At 36.7% G+C, this 14860-nt stretch overlaps 1 long non-coding RNA gene across 1 annotated transcript in view; it reads left to right on the forward strand.

Moving 5' to 3' along the window:
- Positions 1-692: 692 nt before the first annotated feature.
- The window catches only part of LOC132424013 (uncharacterized), a 67362-nt gene continuing 53194 nt past the window's right edge, over positions 693-14860 (forward strand). Inside the window, exon 1 of the long non-coding RNA XR_009519156.1 lies at positions 693-828. This is a non-coding gene — a long non-coding RNA (uncharacterized lncRNA). The remainder of the gene's footprint in view (positions 829-14860) is intronic.

Here is a 14860-nt window from a genome sequence, read left to right on the forward strand (position 1 = left end):
TCTAATTCTTAAAATACAAAATAGAGTTGCTTATACTGCTTCACAGAATTGTAGTAAAGATTATCTTGGAGGGAAATGAGGTTATTAAATAAAGAGCCTGATATTTAATAAGTATTGGTTGCCTTTCTGTAGGAATCTATGTTATCATGACTAGTAGATTGCTAGTTTGGGTTAGAAATCCCCAAGCACACTCCAAATGGGTCAAAATAACCACTCCTTGGACTTTTAGTCCCAGACTCTAGCCAAGTTACTATCTCTGTACAAAGAATAATGCTAGTACACATATGTCCTCAAACCACTCATTTACTTTTTGGCATATGTGAATTACTGGATATGTTTAGGAAGAAGTCTGAGGTTATTGATCGTTTAAACCGACAAGGGGATGTTAGATGCTATGGGGTGCAGCTGGTCGCCTCCTCCAGCCCATTCCTCCGGTGGCGCAAGGCATATCTGCAGCTCTGCTCCTGGGATTGCAGTGTCAGGCGCGGGGGACTTGCGCACCGCCTGCCTGCCCGGGAGGAGCTGGGAGCCTCCTGATTAGCACCACGGACAGCTCGTGCGTCTGGAGGAGGGAGGCGGGAGGACTCCGCTTTTCTGCGCCGCTGCTCGGAAGAGGGAGTGCAGTAGCGGCAGACGGGGGAGGAAAGAAGAGAGAAAAGGAAGGAGGACTCGGTGGGGAGTGGAAGAAAACCGGGAGCAACCAAAGCAGCAGGTCCGGGGGTAGGTGCTCAGCTCCGCTGCCCTCATTATTCAGGCAAACGCTGCTGAGCTTCCCGGCTTGCTTCCCAGTTCCTCTGGGCGGAGGCTGCCGGCTAGACCTGACTCCAGGTGAGTTAAGCAGAGGGATGTACTGAAAGGTCTAGAGCTACAGGCTTGGAATTGTTGAGGTTTTGCCGCTTTTCAAGCGCTGGCGGCTTTGCAGTATTTCACAAAGTCACAGGCATTCTGGTCTCGGCATTGGCCACACAGGCTGATGGTGAAAGGATAGGCAGTGAGGGGTGGGGGGTTGTGATCCTCGCGGCAAGGATGGGGGGATTTGGAAGGAATTCACCTGAAGTGACTGGGCTTTAAAAAATGTCCCCAAATGCACGCGTTGTATGTAAGCTTTCTAGACAGTCATTTGTTTTCCTGGCAGCCCATTTTGTCCTTCTGTCTGCCTTCTTTTTAGCTCATGCCCAGTTTTCTAAGCCAAGTCAAAGCATTTCAGAGGTGTGGAGTTAGGGAGTCTGAGTACACAAGGGGACAGGGAAACCTTGCCCTCTAAGTGGGGAGTGGTATTTCTTTTCCCCTGATTTTTCCCAGAGGGTAAACCTCTCGAGTAACCGGAGGTTCTTTTGCTCTGTACCCTCCGTAAGCTTCTTAAAAGACAGGGAACTTAAGGCTGTCTAGACAGGCTCTGAAGTGTGATGGCAACTTAGCTTAAAAGCCATGTTGATTCACTCATCTCCTCTTCATCCTTTGTTCCAAAGTTATTACCATTTTGGATTTCTTTAACAGCACAACTTTTAAGTGTCGGACTGACAGGTAATATATTTCTCATTCTGCAAATAAATGGGAAAAGCGATGAGTTCACATTAAGAGGAGAGCAAGTTTATTTTCATGGAAGGACTTTGGGGAAAGGGATTGATGAAGAAATTGTGGGTATGAAATTAAGAACACTTCCCACAGAACTTCTTAATTTTTTGCACGTTTGCTTCATTTTAAAAAATCTAATATGTGTGTGTGTATGTGAGCAGCAAAATCCCTAAAATGTGTTATGAGTTTATTTGGTTTAGAAGTTACTTTCTTATTAGGAGCACTAGTTTATAATCCTCATGGTCACAAGAGTGTTCTGAATGTTTGCTTTTAGGTAGTTGGGGTAGCTATTTTTGTTTTTGGATTCAGTACTTACTCCATGGACCTCACTGGATACTTTTTAGTAGAATTGGTGGGCATACAATTAGTCATATGGGCTACTGTACATTTTAATAGTAGTGAAGTATACAAATTATAAATTTAGCAAGTAAATATTAGAACCCAAATTTGTGGATGAAATTTAAATATCTTTCAGATATTTACTAAACTCTCTACAAGGGCCCAGTGTCATTTTATACTTGAAAGAGAGCTTACTGGTTTTTCACATTGAGACACATGCATCTCAAGTTTTGGTAATTAAAATATAATATTTTACTTTGCTCTTCTTTTAGTTTAACATCAACCTGGGTTTAACAAATTTTTCTTGATGTCTACAGCTGTAAGCCAGGTTCCTTCACATATATTCCATTTCTAATATCTTGTAGAGTTTAGAGAGAACAGTAATGTTAGCTCCATTTTTCAGGTGAAGAAACTGTGACATAGTGGGATTAATTTTCCTAAATTTCTATAATGATTATGTTATAAATCAGGAATTTAAGACTCAGTTATTCAACTTAAAATTCAGTTCTTTTTCCCAAAAAATGCACAGCTGCTTTTGGTTGGGACTTTTGTAATAGTGATATATGAGTATGACTTATGTGAAATACCTTAAAATGTTTCTCGTTATTTTTCTGGTTATTTATTCAGACTAGTTTCACTTTTTTATATAAAAGATACTTTAATATAATTGTGCCGAGTTATACTCTCCTCACCGTCAAACAATTACTTAACTCCTAACAGTTGTGTCCTCCTTAATAAGAGTAGATTGAAAGGCAAACTCAATATTATACTAAGGATGTTCTTGGGAGTAATTTATGGCTTATAATGCAGATAGAAGACTGTCCACATTTAGATGCATTTTAAAACTTCTTAGTGTGTATTTGAAACTACAGCTGCTTTCAGAGTAAACTGCCAGGCTTGACAATGAACAGTCTCTAAGATTCCTTGAGAACACGGCAGATAGTGTATGTATAATATAGGATTCATGAGAAGAGGAGGGTTAGGAACTGAATGGTTTTATATTTTAATATGTGACCACATTCATAAAAATTTTCCCATGCTGTATATATCATGAGTGCTTCAATGTCTGATATAGTCTGGTTCAAAGGAAGCTCATTATAGCTCTTGTGGGAGTGAAAAAACCTATAACCTTGATTCAGCTTTTTCCTTTTCATGCTTAAGTGGTAAAACTCTGCTGTACGTTGGCCCTTGAAGAGTCCATTTGAGTTTCAAAGACAGTTTGCGATTTTCTGCCCCGAGGAGGTGTTGTGTGTGTGTGTGTGTGTGTGTGTGTGTGTGTGTGTGCACGCTCAGCAGACAGTGTAGGCATATGAGAAGAAAATGAGCTGGAGCAGTGAATACTAGACAGAGAACTTCTTGGAGTCTCATATACTTTGAAATTCTTTCTCCATGTTACACACATAGCATTAATCGCTGAATTTGGGAACTAAAGGTGTGGTATGCAACTTTACATCTGATTGCAGGAGTCCATGTATACGCATCACTCAGGTGTTCTTGAATGAATCTGGATAATAAGTTCTATGACTCCTGACCATCTGACCAGTTCCCTTCAGGTTCTGGCACTAAAAGGATGGCTTAAATGATTTTTATCAAATCTCAACATCTCCTCTTCTCTCAGAACCTACAGAGCAGCTCAACAGGGTGTGTGTGAGGCTTCCCGTAGTTTTAACCTTTCTGAGAGAAGGGGTCCTCTTGAGAGTGCTGATCAAAGCCTTATTTCTCTTCCTTTGCAATTTTTTCAGATAGACAGCTGAGCAAGGAAGGGAGGACAGAGGAGGATAAGAAGAGATACATCATTTTATCCCTCAGGAAAGAATGAGGACCATTGTACATGTTTACCCAGAAATATTCATCTACAGACATTCTTGATCAAGAGAGATTTGCATACACATTGCAGTAAAATGCCTAGTCAACTTCTAGTCGTTTCTGTGCAATATAGGGAGTTGGAAATAAGATGAGCAATGGGACTCGATCCTGTTGGGGAAATATGGGAGACAGTGCAGAGTATGTACGGGTCGAGGGGATGGGGTAGTTTCTTTCCATAATTTCCCATCATTGATTAAGGGCTGCTCTAGGAATGGGGTTGGGGGGGCATTAATGGCCTAGAATTTCTGGAAAACCATATGCACAAGCTGAGATAGCTCTGGAGATGCAAGAAAGCCTTTGGGCAGAGTCACTGCTTATCCTTTACATTGTTTGACCCATATGCATGAGAATAGTGAGTGCTGAGGAGGTGTGGGTAGAGTAGGGACAGATCTTGTTATAGGAGTATAATGAACATTCACTTATGAAAGTGAATTCTTTATTTCACATATGTGATGCACATTGGGTCAAGAAACTGGTTAAAAATTTGCAGTGGTGTGAATGGAATTTTGGATTTTGCTTTCCTGTAAGGGCCATGTTCAGCACTTGGTTGCTCATGTTAACATGAATAGTTCAGAGGAGGCATGAGATACCAGGAAGATGATTGAACATCTTAAATTTTAGTATATATACATTCATTGTGAACTTCATCCCTGATTGCCCTTTGTGGTGACACTGATGGCATAAGGGAATATTATGGGACATTTAATGCAGAAAAATACGGAGACATATGAACAGTGGACATGGTTGGCAACCACAGTATTCATTGCAGTTGTTTCAATGTCAGGGTAACTTTGGACAAACATCTTTTATTCACGACTAATAAGAGAAGGTGGAGAAATTGGTCTTAGGATGTTGACTTTAACGCAAGTTTTTAATTCTGAAAATGGGCAGCATTATAGCAAAGAAAAAAAGTCACTGAACAAAAATTTTTGTCATGTATAATTCATGGGTTATTCTGATTTGTTGAATCAAATCTTTAAATGTATTATTTAAGCATAGGAAGAATTACAGAAAATTATGCTTTTTTATACAGATATACAATTAATGAGCTGTACTGAAGGTATGGAAACGGAACAACCCAATTGTTTTTTTACCGAGTGAAGAATTTCCTTTTTTTAAAATTCTGAACTAAACTAGCAGTTTAGTGTGATGTGCCATTTATTACTTGAGCTCCAAAATTTGCAACCAAAAAGGATACATATGTTGAACTTAGTTTTTCTTGGAGAACTGTGATATGAACGAGCAGTGAAATTGCAGAAGACAAATGAAGTAGTTTAATAATTCCCGTACTAAATAATAATAAGGTTAAATTATAACACACTTATCAAGTGTCAGACATTCACTTAGGGTTAGCAAGAATTATCTCAGCTAATCCTGGAAATAATGCATATGTATCTTGGAGTAATAAAATATCTTACGCACCTGGATTTGAAATTGTCTCTTGCTAGCCGTGTGAGCTTGAAACAGATGATGTAGCCTCTCTTCCCCTCAGTTGCTTCTTCTATGAAACAGGGAGATAAATAGTATCTAACTTATAGATTCTTTGTTCATGTTTTGCTTCTTAGTGTAGTTCCAGGTCCAATTAGGCTGAGACTGCCAGTTTTATTAATGCCGTGATATTTACCCTAGTTCTGCCTTTTATTAGTTGTGTGACATTGATCAAGTTTCCTTTCTGTACTCTCCTTTCTTTATCTATAAACTGAATAAAATGCCTGTTTTGTAGAGTTTTCATTAGTATATTAAAGAGATTCAATAGAATCATTTATGTAAGAGACTAAGCACGTGGTAGACATTCAGTAAGTATTTTTCCTGCCCGTTCACATATTGCTGTGGAGATATTCTACATATTTTCCAGTTTCATATTTCTCTTTTCAAACTCCTTGTCAGTCTTGTACAAGACATTCCCATCTCCTGCTTCTTTTCTGATGTTCTGTAATCATTAAGCTCTAGAAGAGTTGAAGAAAGTATTTTTATAACTTTTACTGTGCTTAAGCTTTTGAAGAGAAGCATGCTAGGTCTCGGGACCAGTTTTGATAAGAAAAGGGAAATATTTATCCCATACAGCATTTACTCCTTCCCACCCTTGACAGTTTTGTACTGTCATTCTTTCAGCAATAAGTGAGATTTTTCTGTTTAAGTGGTTTTCTATTTGTGGTAGCAAAATTCATGTGTGGACTTCATCCTATTAACATAAGTATAATGGAGAGTTGGGCAATGATTTGTTTTTAACAAGAGGAAAAAATGCACACAATGTTTCTAATATTGCTCTGAAAATCTCTCAAATTAACTTTGATTATGTTGGCAGAGGTAACATCACACACTCACGCGTAGGTGGTGTTCTTGGAAAGTAATGTTTGAATCTTCTAGGTATTGTTCCCAGACTGGCTTAATAGGATTTAATTTTGGATGTAACTTATCTGCTAAATAGGAAGATTCTTAAGTGAAGATACTAGCTTCATCAGATATAGCGTTGCTCAAGGCTTTCTGTATGGGATTAAAAAAAGGCTGAAACAGAAAAATTTCATCTCTAAGTTAGACATACTGGTGTATTCATATTGACTGCATGGTCATGATAATGATATCAATAATGTGGCTCATATAGACAAGTAATATATAATACAGTTACCAAGATAAATCCTGTTACTGAGTTTAATACCCCATTTTTTTCCAGGATCTCTCAAATTCATCACTCTTTCATTTTCGTTCCTTTGCTTATTATACTGGTGTATTAGTTTCCTACTGCTGATCTAAGAAATTACCACAAACTTAATGACTTAAAACAGCACAAATTTATGGTCTTATAGTTTGGAGGTCAGAGTTCCAAAATCAGTTGCACTGGGCTGAAGTCAAGATGTCTACAGGGCTGGTTTGTTCTGGAGGCTTCGAAGGGAGAATTCCTTTTCTTGCCTTTTTCTGCTTCTAGTGGCCATCTGAATTCATTGGTTTATGGCCCCTTCCTGCATTTTCAAGGTGCATTTCTCCTATTTTTGTTTCTGTCTCTACATTGCATCTTCCTCTCAACTCTGAATTCTCTTCCATCCCTCTTGCAAGAACTCTTGTGATTACGTTGGGATCACCTGATGATCCAGGATAATTTTCCCATCTCAGTGTACTTAACTCAGTCACATCTGCACATTCTCTTTGATTATGTAAGATAATACATTCACAGAGTCTGGGGATTAGGAGAAGAACAGCTTTGGGAGGCTATTATCCAGCAACCACAAATGGGAATAGTATTTTTGTGCTCTGAGACCCTGAAAATCATGTTCTTGCTTCCCCATGGAAAAAGCAATGTGCATTTGGGATTTTTTAAAAATCCTTTAGGAGATATTGATGGAGACTTTTCCTAACAAAGATGCTAATCAATTAAACACCGTTTAAATTATTAAATCTAGTGTTAGTAAAATGTAGGTGGAATTATTTGCACTTCTAGGGTCAAAACTATTAATTAAATCCATAGTCTATCAAGGGCAACATCTGGATTACTTAGGTTTAAATTACATAGGGCAGTGTCTATGATGGTTCTTACTTATATGACGTTTAGCTCTTGTGTACAAAGCCAAATCCATAAAAGAATCCATGGAAAGCTTGGTTCTCTTTTAAAACTTGGCAGGACATAATTTTCAAGGGGATGTCGGACAGTGGTTCCATAATAATTGGTGCTCTTCCTAAATGTGTGTGTGAATAGTTTACCTCATGAGTTATATATACTAATTGTAGACTTCCAGGAGAAATTTAATGATGGTCATGTTAGCTTTCAAATCTTTTCTGTAACCCAGAAGAGGACTGTTGCATGAGATGGATTTATTTTTCCCCCCTACCATTGTTGCCAAAGGGAACTTGAAATGGCCTGTTCACATTAATTTAATGCAAATGAATTCTTGCTGCCTCACAAATTTGTCTTTCATTTTTCTTAAAATTATGTGTAAATGGATGTGACATGCTTTACTGGTTGTTGTGCAGGGAGCATTGTCCTTTCTAAAAGCTCCCTCATTTGTCAAAAGAAGCCATTAAAAGAAAAATAAATTATCTGATCACAGTATTAAGAATGACCTTAAAACTATAAATTGTATTATCAGTACAATAGCTGAATGGTCTTTGCAGTTGTGGAAACTCCAAAGGAAACCCTTGTTTAGACACAAAGCTATTATAATCATCCAAAATCCATGTTTATTTTTTACTTTGTAAAAGGTAATGTATGTAGAATACAGTTTTGCCTTATAGCTCTCTCCTTGCTTTCCAGAAACTAGTTCAAATACTCTTAAGTTTTAAAGTGTTTTTCGCTGTCTTTAATATTTTTAATGTCAAAGAAACAATGAATTTTTATGGAGACCCAGGCAAAAATAAAAGAGAAGTTTGTATAACATGGAGTTAAACAAGGATGATTATGAATGGTCATTTTTGATAGGGGACCGCACATCTATCCTTTTGCATGTACATGCAAATGCATTATTGAGGGAAGTCAAGATTTGACTAAGGAACTCTGCTGATGGTTAAGTAAGTCTTAATAAGAAGAGTAATGCACAAGCATATTTTTAGCTTCCATGCCCAGAGATATAGTAGTTGTACAATAAATGGTCTTTTTCTACTACTGCGGAGGCATCTTCTCCAGCCATGCTATTTATCTAAGCAAGAACTTCGGCTGAGTTTTCAGCAACCGTAAGTAAAGAGGATGGCGTGATAGGTTGCTTGTACATATGGCCCTCTTTAGCAGGCTAGCTGTTACTTTCGTCCACCCACATCACTGAGGACATATGGCATTACTTTGGCTGTGGCAGCAAGTGTGTGTGGACGTGTCTCGCTGTGGGTATAAGACTGCTGGCTGCCTTCCTTGTGTTGCTCATGCAACCAGCTGTCTCGGGTGGACAACTTATCCATAGCACTAGATTTGAGGATGGTAAATGATGTTATTATTAATTGATATTAAAATAATATGATTAGTTTTCTCTTCAGTTTGATTACCAGACCTAATGGACGTTTGCTATTATAAAGCTTACAGAAGAAATGATGGCTTTTCCAAGAATAGTAGTCAGGGCTTTTCAAAACAAACCTGACTCATTCAAAAGTACAGAGTTATATAGAAGCAAAATAGCAGGGGCATCAGAAATGCTGTTGAGATAATTTATTGTGGAATAATCAATTAATGAAATGTAACAGTGAATCTGTTGTTAGTTGTGGCTATGAGAAAAAAATAAGGAGAAAACATGATCAGATAGGCTGGAATGAAGAGTCATCTAATCCTTGTGTAACTTATTTCACAGAGTTTGCAGTGTTCTATACAACAATGTTTTTAAATTGGATTCATTTTTTTCAGTACTGTGAGCTCTAAATTTGCAAAGTGAGGCATTTAAATACTTGCAACAAGTATGTGCTTTTCAGTGGTGGCCCTAGAATTCCTATGTACAGGGCCTCTTAAACTGCCTTCTCATAGGAAGGCAAGATGAGAGGGCCCTTGCTGAGGGCATGTGTGCAGAACTTGATTTAGATTATACGTCAGTTCTCTAAAGAGAAGAATGGGTGGTGCTGCTGAGGATTAGGGAGAAAATAACAACATTGCAAGGTACTTTTGTTGCCACTACTGGAACATTTTTATAATCAGATTTGTTTTAGATCTCTCTTATAAAATCACACAGTAATTTCACATGCTACATTTGGCAAATCTGAAAATTGTTCAGTAAGACTGTATTTACTAAATATTAGGTAAATAAAATCAAGATTTGCATAGGTAATATTGACAAGCAGTATTTCCAGATATAGAAATAAATTTTCAAAGTGCTTTTGGATATCACTTATCTACAGAGTCTCAGTTTCAGTAATACGGCACGTCTATTAATCACCATTAAGGCTGTATGTGAAATATTTGGCAATACAGTTATCAAAGTTTTGTGGTAATGGTGATGGATGCATGGAATACAGCATCGTCATTATTATTCACTGGCTTTGAGAACTTCAGTTTTCATCCTTTTTCACCTTGCTGTATCATACTGACTGACAACTTTAGATTATTTGAGCTGTAAAAAAATACATTCTTGGAACTCACTGATTTATTTTTTATTTTTTGGGTCATTCTGTATTTACTGTGGTGAAGTATCAGAGAACCAATGTGGCAGTTTAGATGGAAGCAAGCAGAAGGGAAACATGTTTACTACCAAGAAATCTACTATATTCATTTTATTGACAGAAAAAATGTACAGATAATTTTACTCGGAGTTTTTGCTAAATCTTTTTGTTATGTGTGTATATTTTTACAATTGACCTTTCTTTGTCGAGTGTGTGTTTGTACACAAAATCAATCTTAGAGATCTTAGCCAAAGGGTGGATTTCTTAAGGTGACTGTTTCAAATATGTATAAATTATGGCATGATAGTCACAAAATGGCAATATAAGGAGCCATAAAAGTGGACATAAGATGGGAAATAATGGTTAAAAACACTTGCAAATGAATAATTCATTTTGTTTTAAATTCTCTTTGTTTTTTAGCTGAGAAAATGAATAGAACTGAAATTATTATATAAATCATTTGTATTTGTTTTATATGTGTATACATATATGTGTGTATTATAAATGCAAAAAAGATGGTATATTATTTAGCATATATATTCATACTCATCTGTATATATATATATGCATCATGAAAATGAGCATATGTGATATACACGCATATTGTACACTTTCATTTTTATTTCTATTACTTTTCTCACTTTTTTTTTAGCAACGAACTAAAGAAAACAAGGAGAAATTTTTATTTGGTAATTTGATCTTTCATATTCTTTTTGCCTCAGATTTATGGTTTTCTTTGTGATTAGACCTCTGAGATCAACAAATATCATATAATCCTTGTGGATATTTTGAAAGCAGTGTGACACTATAAAGTGTGCATGTGCAAAACTGTGTGAATGAATGTTTTATCCTTGACAGAGAAAAGCCAGTTAAAATTGTTTACCGTGGGGCTTCCCTGGTGGTACAGTGGTTAAGGATCCACCTGCCAATGCAGGAGACACAGGTTCGAGCCCTGGTCTGGGAAGATCCCCACAAGCTGCGGAGCAACTAAGCCTGTGTGCCATAACTGCTGAGCCTGTGCTCTAGAGCCCGCAAGCCACTGAGTCCATGTGCCACAACAACTGAAGCCCGTGTGCCACAACTACTGAAGCCCACGCACCTAGAGCCCGTGCTCCACAACAAGAGAAACCACCACAGTGAGAAGCCCACGCGCCGCAACTAAAAGAAAGCCTGCACGCAGCAACGAAGACCCAACGCAGCCAAAAATAAATAAATAAACTAATTAATTTAAAAAAAACATTTACTGCATGGTAGCACCAATGCAATGAAAAATCAGATATCTATCAGTGTAACCATTAAACAAATGTTTTTGAGCACCTATTCAGTACCCAGCACAAATTTAAGTAGTGGAAATATAGCCATAAACAAAATTAAGGTCCTACCCTTAAAAGCAAATGTGCAGGACAAAAGAGTGGTCAAGCTGAAACACAGTTCAGAGCCAGGAATTAAAGTTTCTGTGTAGTTCAGATGTTATTTAAACCATGTTATGTCACCCACTTAAATTACAAGAAAGCAGTTCCTCCATCCATCCCTTGGGGAATAGTGGCAGAGAAGTAAGTCAGTTATGCTTGAACTTAAATGATTCAATAAATGTAAAATGCTATATATGATAAAGGCAGCCTTTCAGATTGCTGGGAAATTATTTTAAAAAATCATAAAACAGTGTTGAAGTAATTAGCTATATGTGTTTCTTAGTCGCAAAAAGGTATAATGAACCATTCACAAAAATTACTTCCAGGGTAATTGTCAAGTAAACTCTTCAAAATATAAAGAAAAAACCCTAGAAGCAAATATCATTTATAATATTAGGGGAAAATTTACTTTCCTAAGTACAGCCCCGACCAATGACAGAAACAATAAGGAACAGAGTGATGAATTGGACTTTGTTAAAATAGAAAACTTTTATATTTCAAAAGACACTATAAGTAGGTATAGAAAGCAAATGCCAAATCAGGAAAAATTAATTGCAATTTATTTGACATATAAATAGTTCCAACAAATCAGTAAGAAAAGATTAGTAGTCCAGTAGAAAAAAAGGCAAGGTGCATTGGCAGGAAGCATCGAGAGCCTCATATGAACTGTAAATGTATTAGAACTTCTGTTGTTCACAAACAAAATGCAGAAAACAATAGAGAAAATCATTTATATGGAGATATTTGTAATATTTTAACAACATTATAGTATGAATTTATTCATGTTATAAATATATGTAGGAAACTATTTGCAGGTTCATAGTCATATAGTTTTTCTCTTCTTTTAAACTTCTGCATTTTCAAAGGTATGTTCAAACGTCAGAATACACCCTTTGTTGTTGAAAGCAGCCTTTCAAATATACACTCACATATCATTTTCTACAAATTTTATAGAGAGTAAGGGCCAAAATGCTTTATCAGAAACTATATTTCAGTAATGATTTGTTATTGTGTTTAATATTTTGTCCTCTGGGCTTAACTGATAAAGGAAGATTCTTTTTTTTAAACAAAGCTTTCTGACATACCTTTTTATTGGAAAGAGCTCTTATTTCCTTAAGTGTTTTGCTGCCTAAGCGTGAGGAGTATCCGGCAGTGGAATTTAGTGGAACAGATGCTTATTGTGATATATGAGATGAACTTGCTTCCCTAAGCACGCATAGGCATGAAACGCATCTGGCTTCTGTACATAAAAGTCAATTACGTTCCTAAATGCGTTTCTGCACATTACAGACTTTTAGGGGCAGAAACCCTACTATTCCCTCAAATGGGGCTTTGCTTAACTGTGAAGTTTAATTTAGAGTAGAAATCAGAAAATACTAAGTTCTAGGCTGGAGACAGAGCCTAATCCAGTGATATTACCACTGTGTACTAAGGTGGTAAGTCCTGCAGAGGAAGCAACTTCTGTGGGGAAAAAATTTTGTGCATAAAACTAGAGAATGTTGTAAAGCAGAGTATAATCAAGTGTGTGAGCACGTGGAATACATAAGAAATAAAATCGAGTTCAGAGGAGACAAATAAGGAGAAGCTGAGGAAAAGAAACGAATGAAGGTAAGCCTGAAAAAGACTCAATGTAAATAGTGATGAGAGTGAAGGCATTTGGTAAGCTTGGGGAAATAGCATCCTGACAGGAAGGAATTTGGCATGTGTGCATACTGACGGGCATAACCTACAGAAATCAGCCCTCTTGAGGCATAGCAACTATAGTTCCTTTTCTATTGTCCAGGCAGCCTTGCATATTCCTTTTTTATTTTAAAAAGACCATCTGCTGTGTGTAATGAGTTAACATCAAGGACATGAGATTTTTTTTCTAGAATATGCCAAAACTTTAATCAATAATCTACAAGCTAAAACATTTAAAAATAGTTTGTGATAGAGATCTTCATAAAATGTATTATTTCGTTGCCAGAATTAGTAGTGCATTATACATAATTTTATCTTGCCCTAATTTTTTAGTGTGGTGGGTAGAATAATAGCCTTCCAAAGATGTACACATTCTAATACCCAGAACCTGTGAATAAGTTATGTTACATGGCAAGGAGGAGTTAGGGTTGCAGATGGAATTAATGGAAAGTTCTAATAATCTGACCTTAGAATGGGGAGATGATCCTGATTTATCTGTGTGGGCTAATGTAAGCACAAGGGATCTCATGAGAGTCAGGCTGAAAGACCATAGAAGGAGACCATAGAAGGAGATAGACCATAGAAGACCATAGAAGGAGACCATAGAAGGAGACAGACTATAGAAGACCATAGAAGGAGATAGACTCTCTGCAGCAGAGGTTGGAGCGATCAGCTTTGTACATGGAGGCAGGGGTTGGCATCCAAGGAATACACTTGACCTTTAGAATGATTCTCCCCTAGAGCCTCCAGAAGAACAATAACAACAAAAACATATAGTCCTGAGAATGATTTGGTTTTAGCCCAGTGAGACCCATTTTGGACTCTGACCACCAGAACTTTACGAAAATAAATTTGTGTTGTCATTTTAAACCACTGAGTTTGTGGTTCCAGCAGGAATACAAAACTAGAAATCACATTTTTTTTTTTTTTTGGCTGTAGATGGTGTATTGAATTGAGTTGGACATTCAAGGAAATAAATGAAAATTAATTTTCTTAAGTCCTTCATATCAGAATAATGAGAACTGTAGAGATGAACTATTTATGAAAGATGATATATACAAAGACTATGTAGGGTTAAAACGCGGTGTCATTTGAAGACTAATAAAGTCATAGAAGTGTTGTCCAATTTTATGAGGCATAGATGTTGTATCAAAGGTTGTATTTGGTAACCCATAATCTTTCTGGCACTATTACTAATAATTTTAATTTTAGAGTGCCACGATTCAGGACCATTGGACCAGTACTCTCAAAGATGGTTAGAGTTGTGAAAGCAACTTGAGTTATTTGAATTGAAGACCAGAATATTAGGCACTAGGATATGCTGTTGGTAATCCAATTTCTGTTATCCTTTCTAGTAATATATCACCAACCATTTATGTATGGGACATTATGTTAAGTTATGCAGACATAGTCTAGTGGAAACAGATGAAAAGTGTGACGATAGTGATAGGGAAACTTTTTTGGAGGAGCAAAGTTGAAAAATTGGTGACACTTGACATTTCTCCAGAGCAACAGTATTAAAAGCAAATAACATTATGAAAGGTTGATTTCATTCAGGATCTCTAACTAGATAATTGGTCACTAAACTAGTCATATTTTCTTAAAACTCAAAGTGTTCCTTTTGATGAAAGTTTTCAAATATAGTGTACCTTTGGGTTTGATGTTTTTTGTGTTTTTTTAAATCTTTTGTAAACTGCTCATAGGAAACCGGAGAACAAATCTGACATGTGTTGATCATTAAGTCTGTGTGGAGTTCATCCAGGGAATAGAGGCTTTGATAGCCAAGAAGTTAAATTCGTAAAATACTCCTGTAATATGGAAGGTATCTGGTTGAAATTATTAATACAACTTTATAACAAAAATTACTTTCCATAGAGTTTTACAATTACTTTTTATTTTCTGATTAATGCTATCAGATTCATAAATTG

This window comes from Delphinus delphis, chromosome 4, assembly GCF_949987515.2.
Source record: "Delphinus delphis chromosome 4, mDelDel1.2, whole genome shotgun sequence".
In the NCBI taxonomy this organism is placed as follows: Eukaryota; Metazoa; Chordata; class Mammalia; order Artiodactyla; family Delphinidae; genus Delphinus; species Delphinus delphis.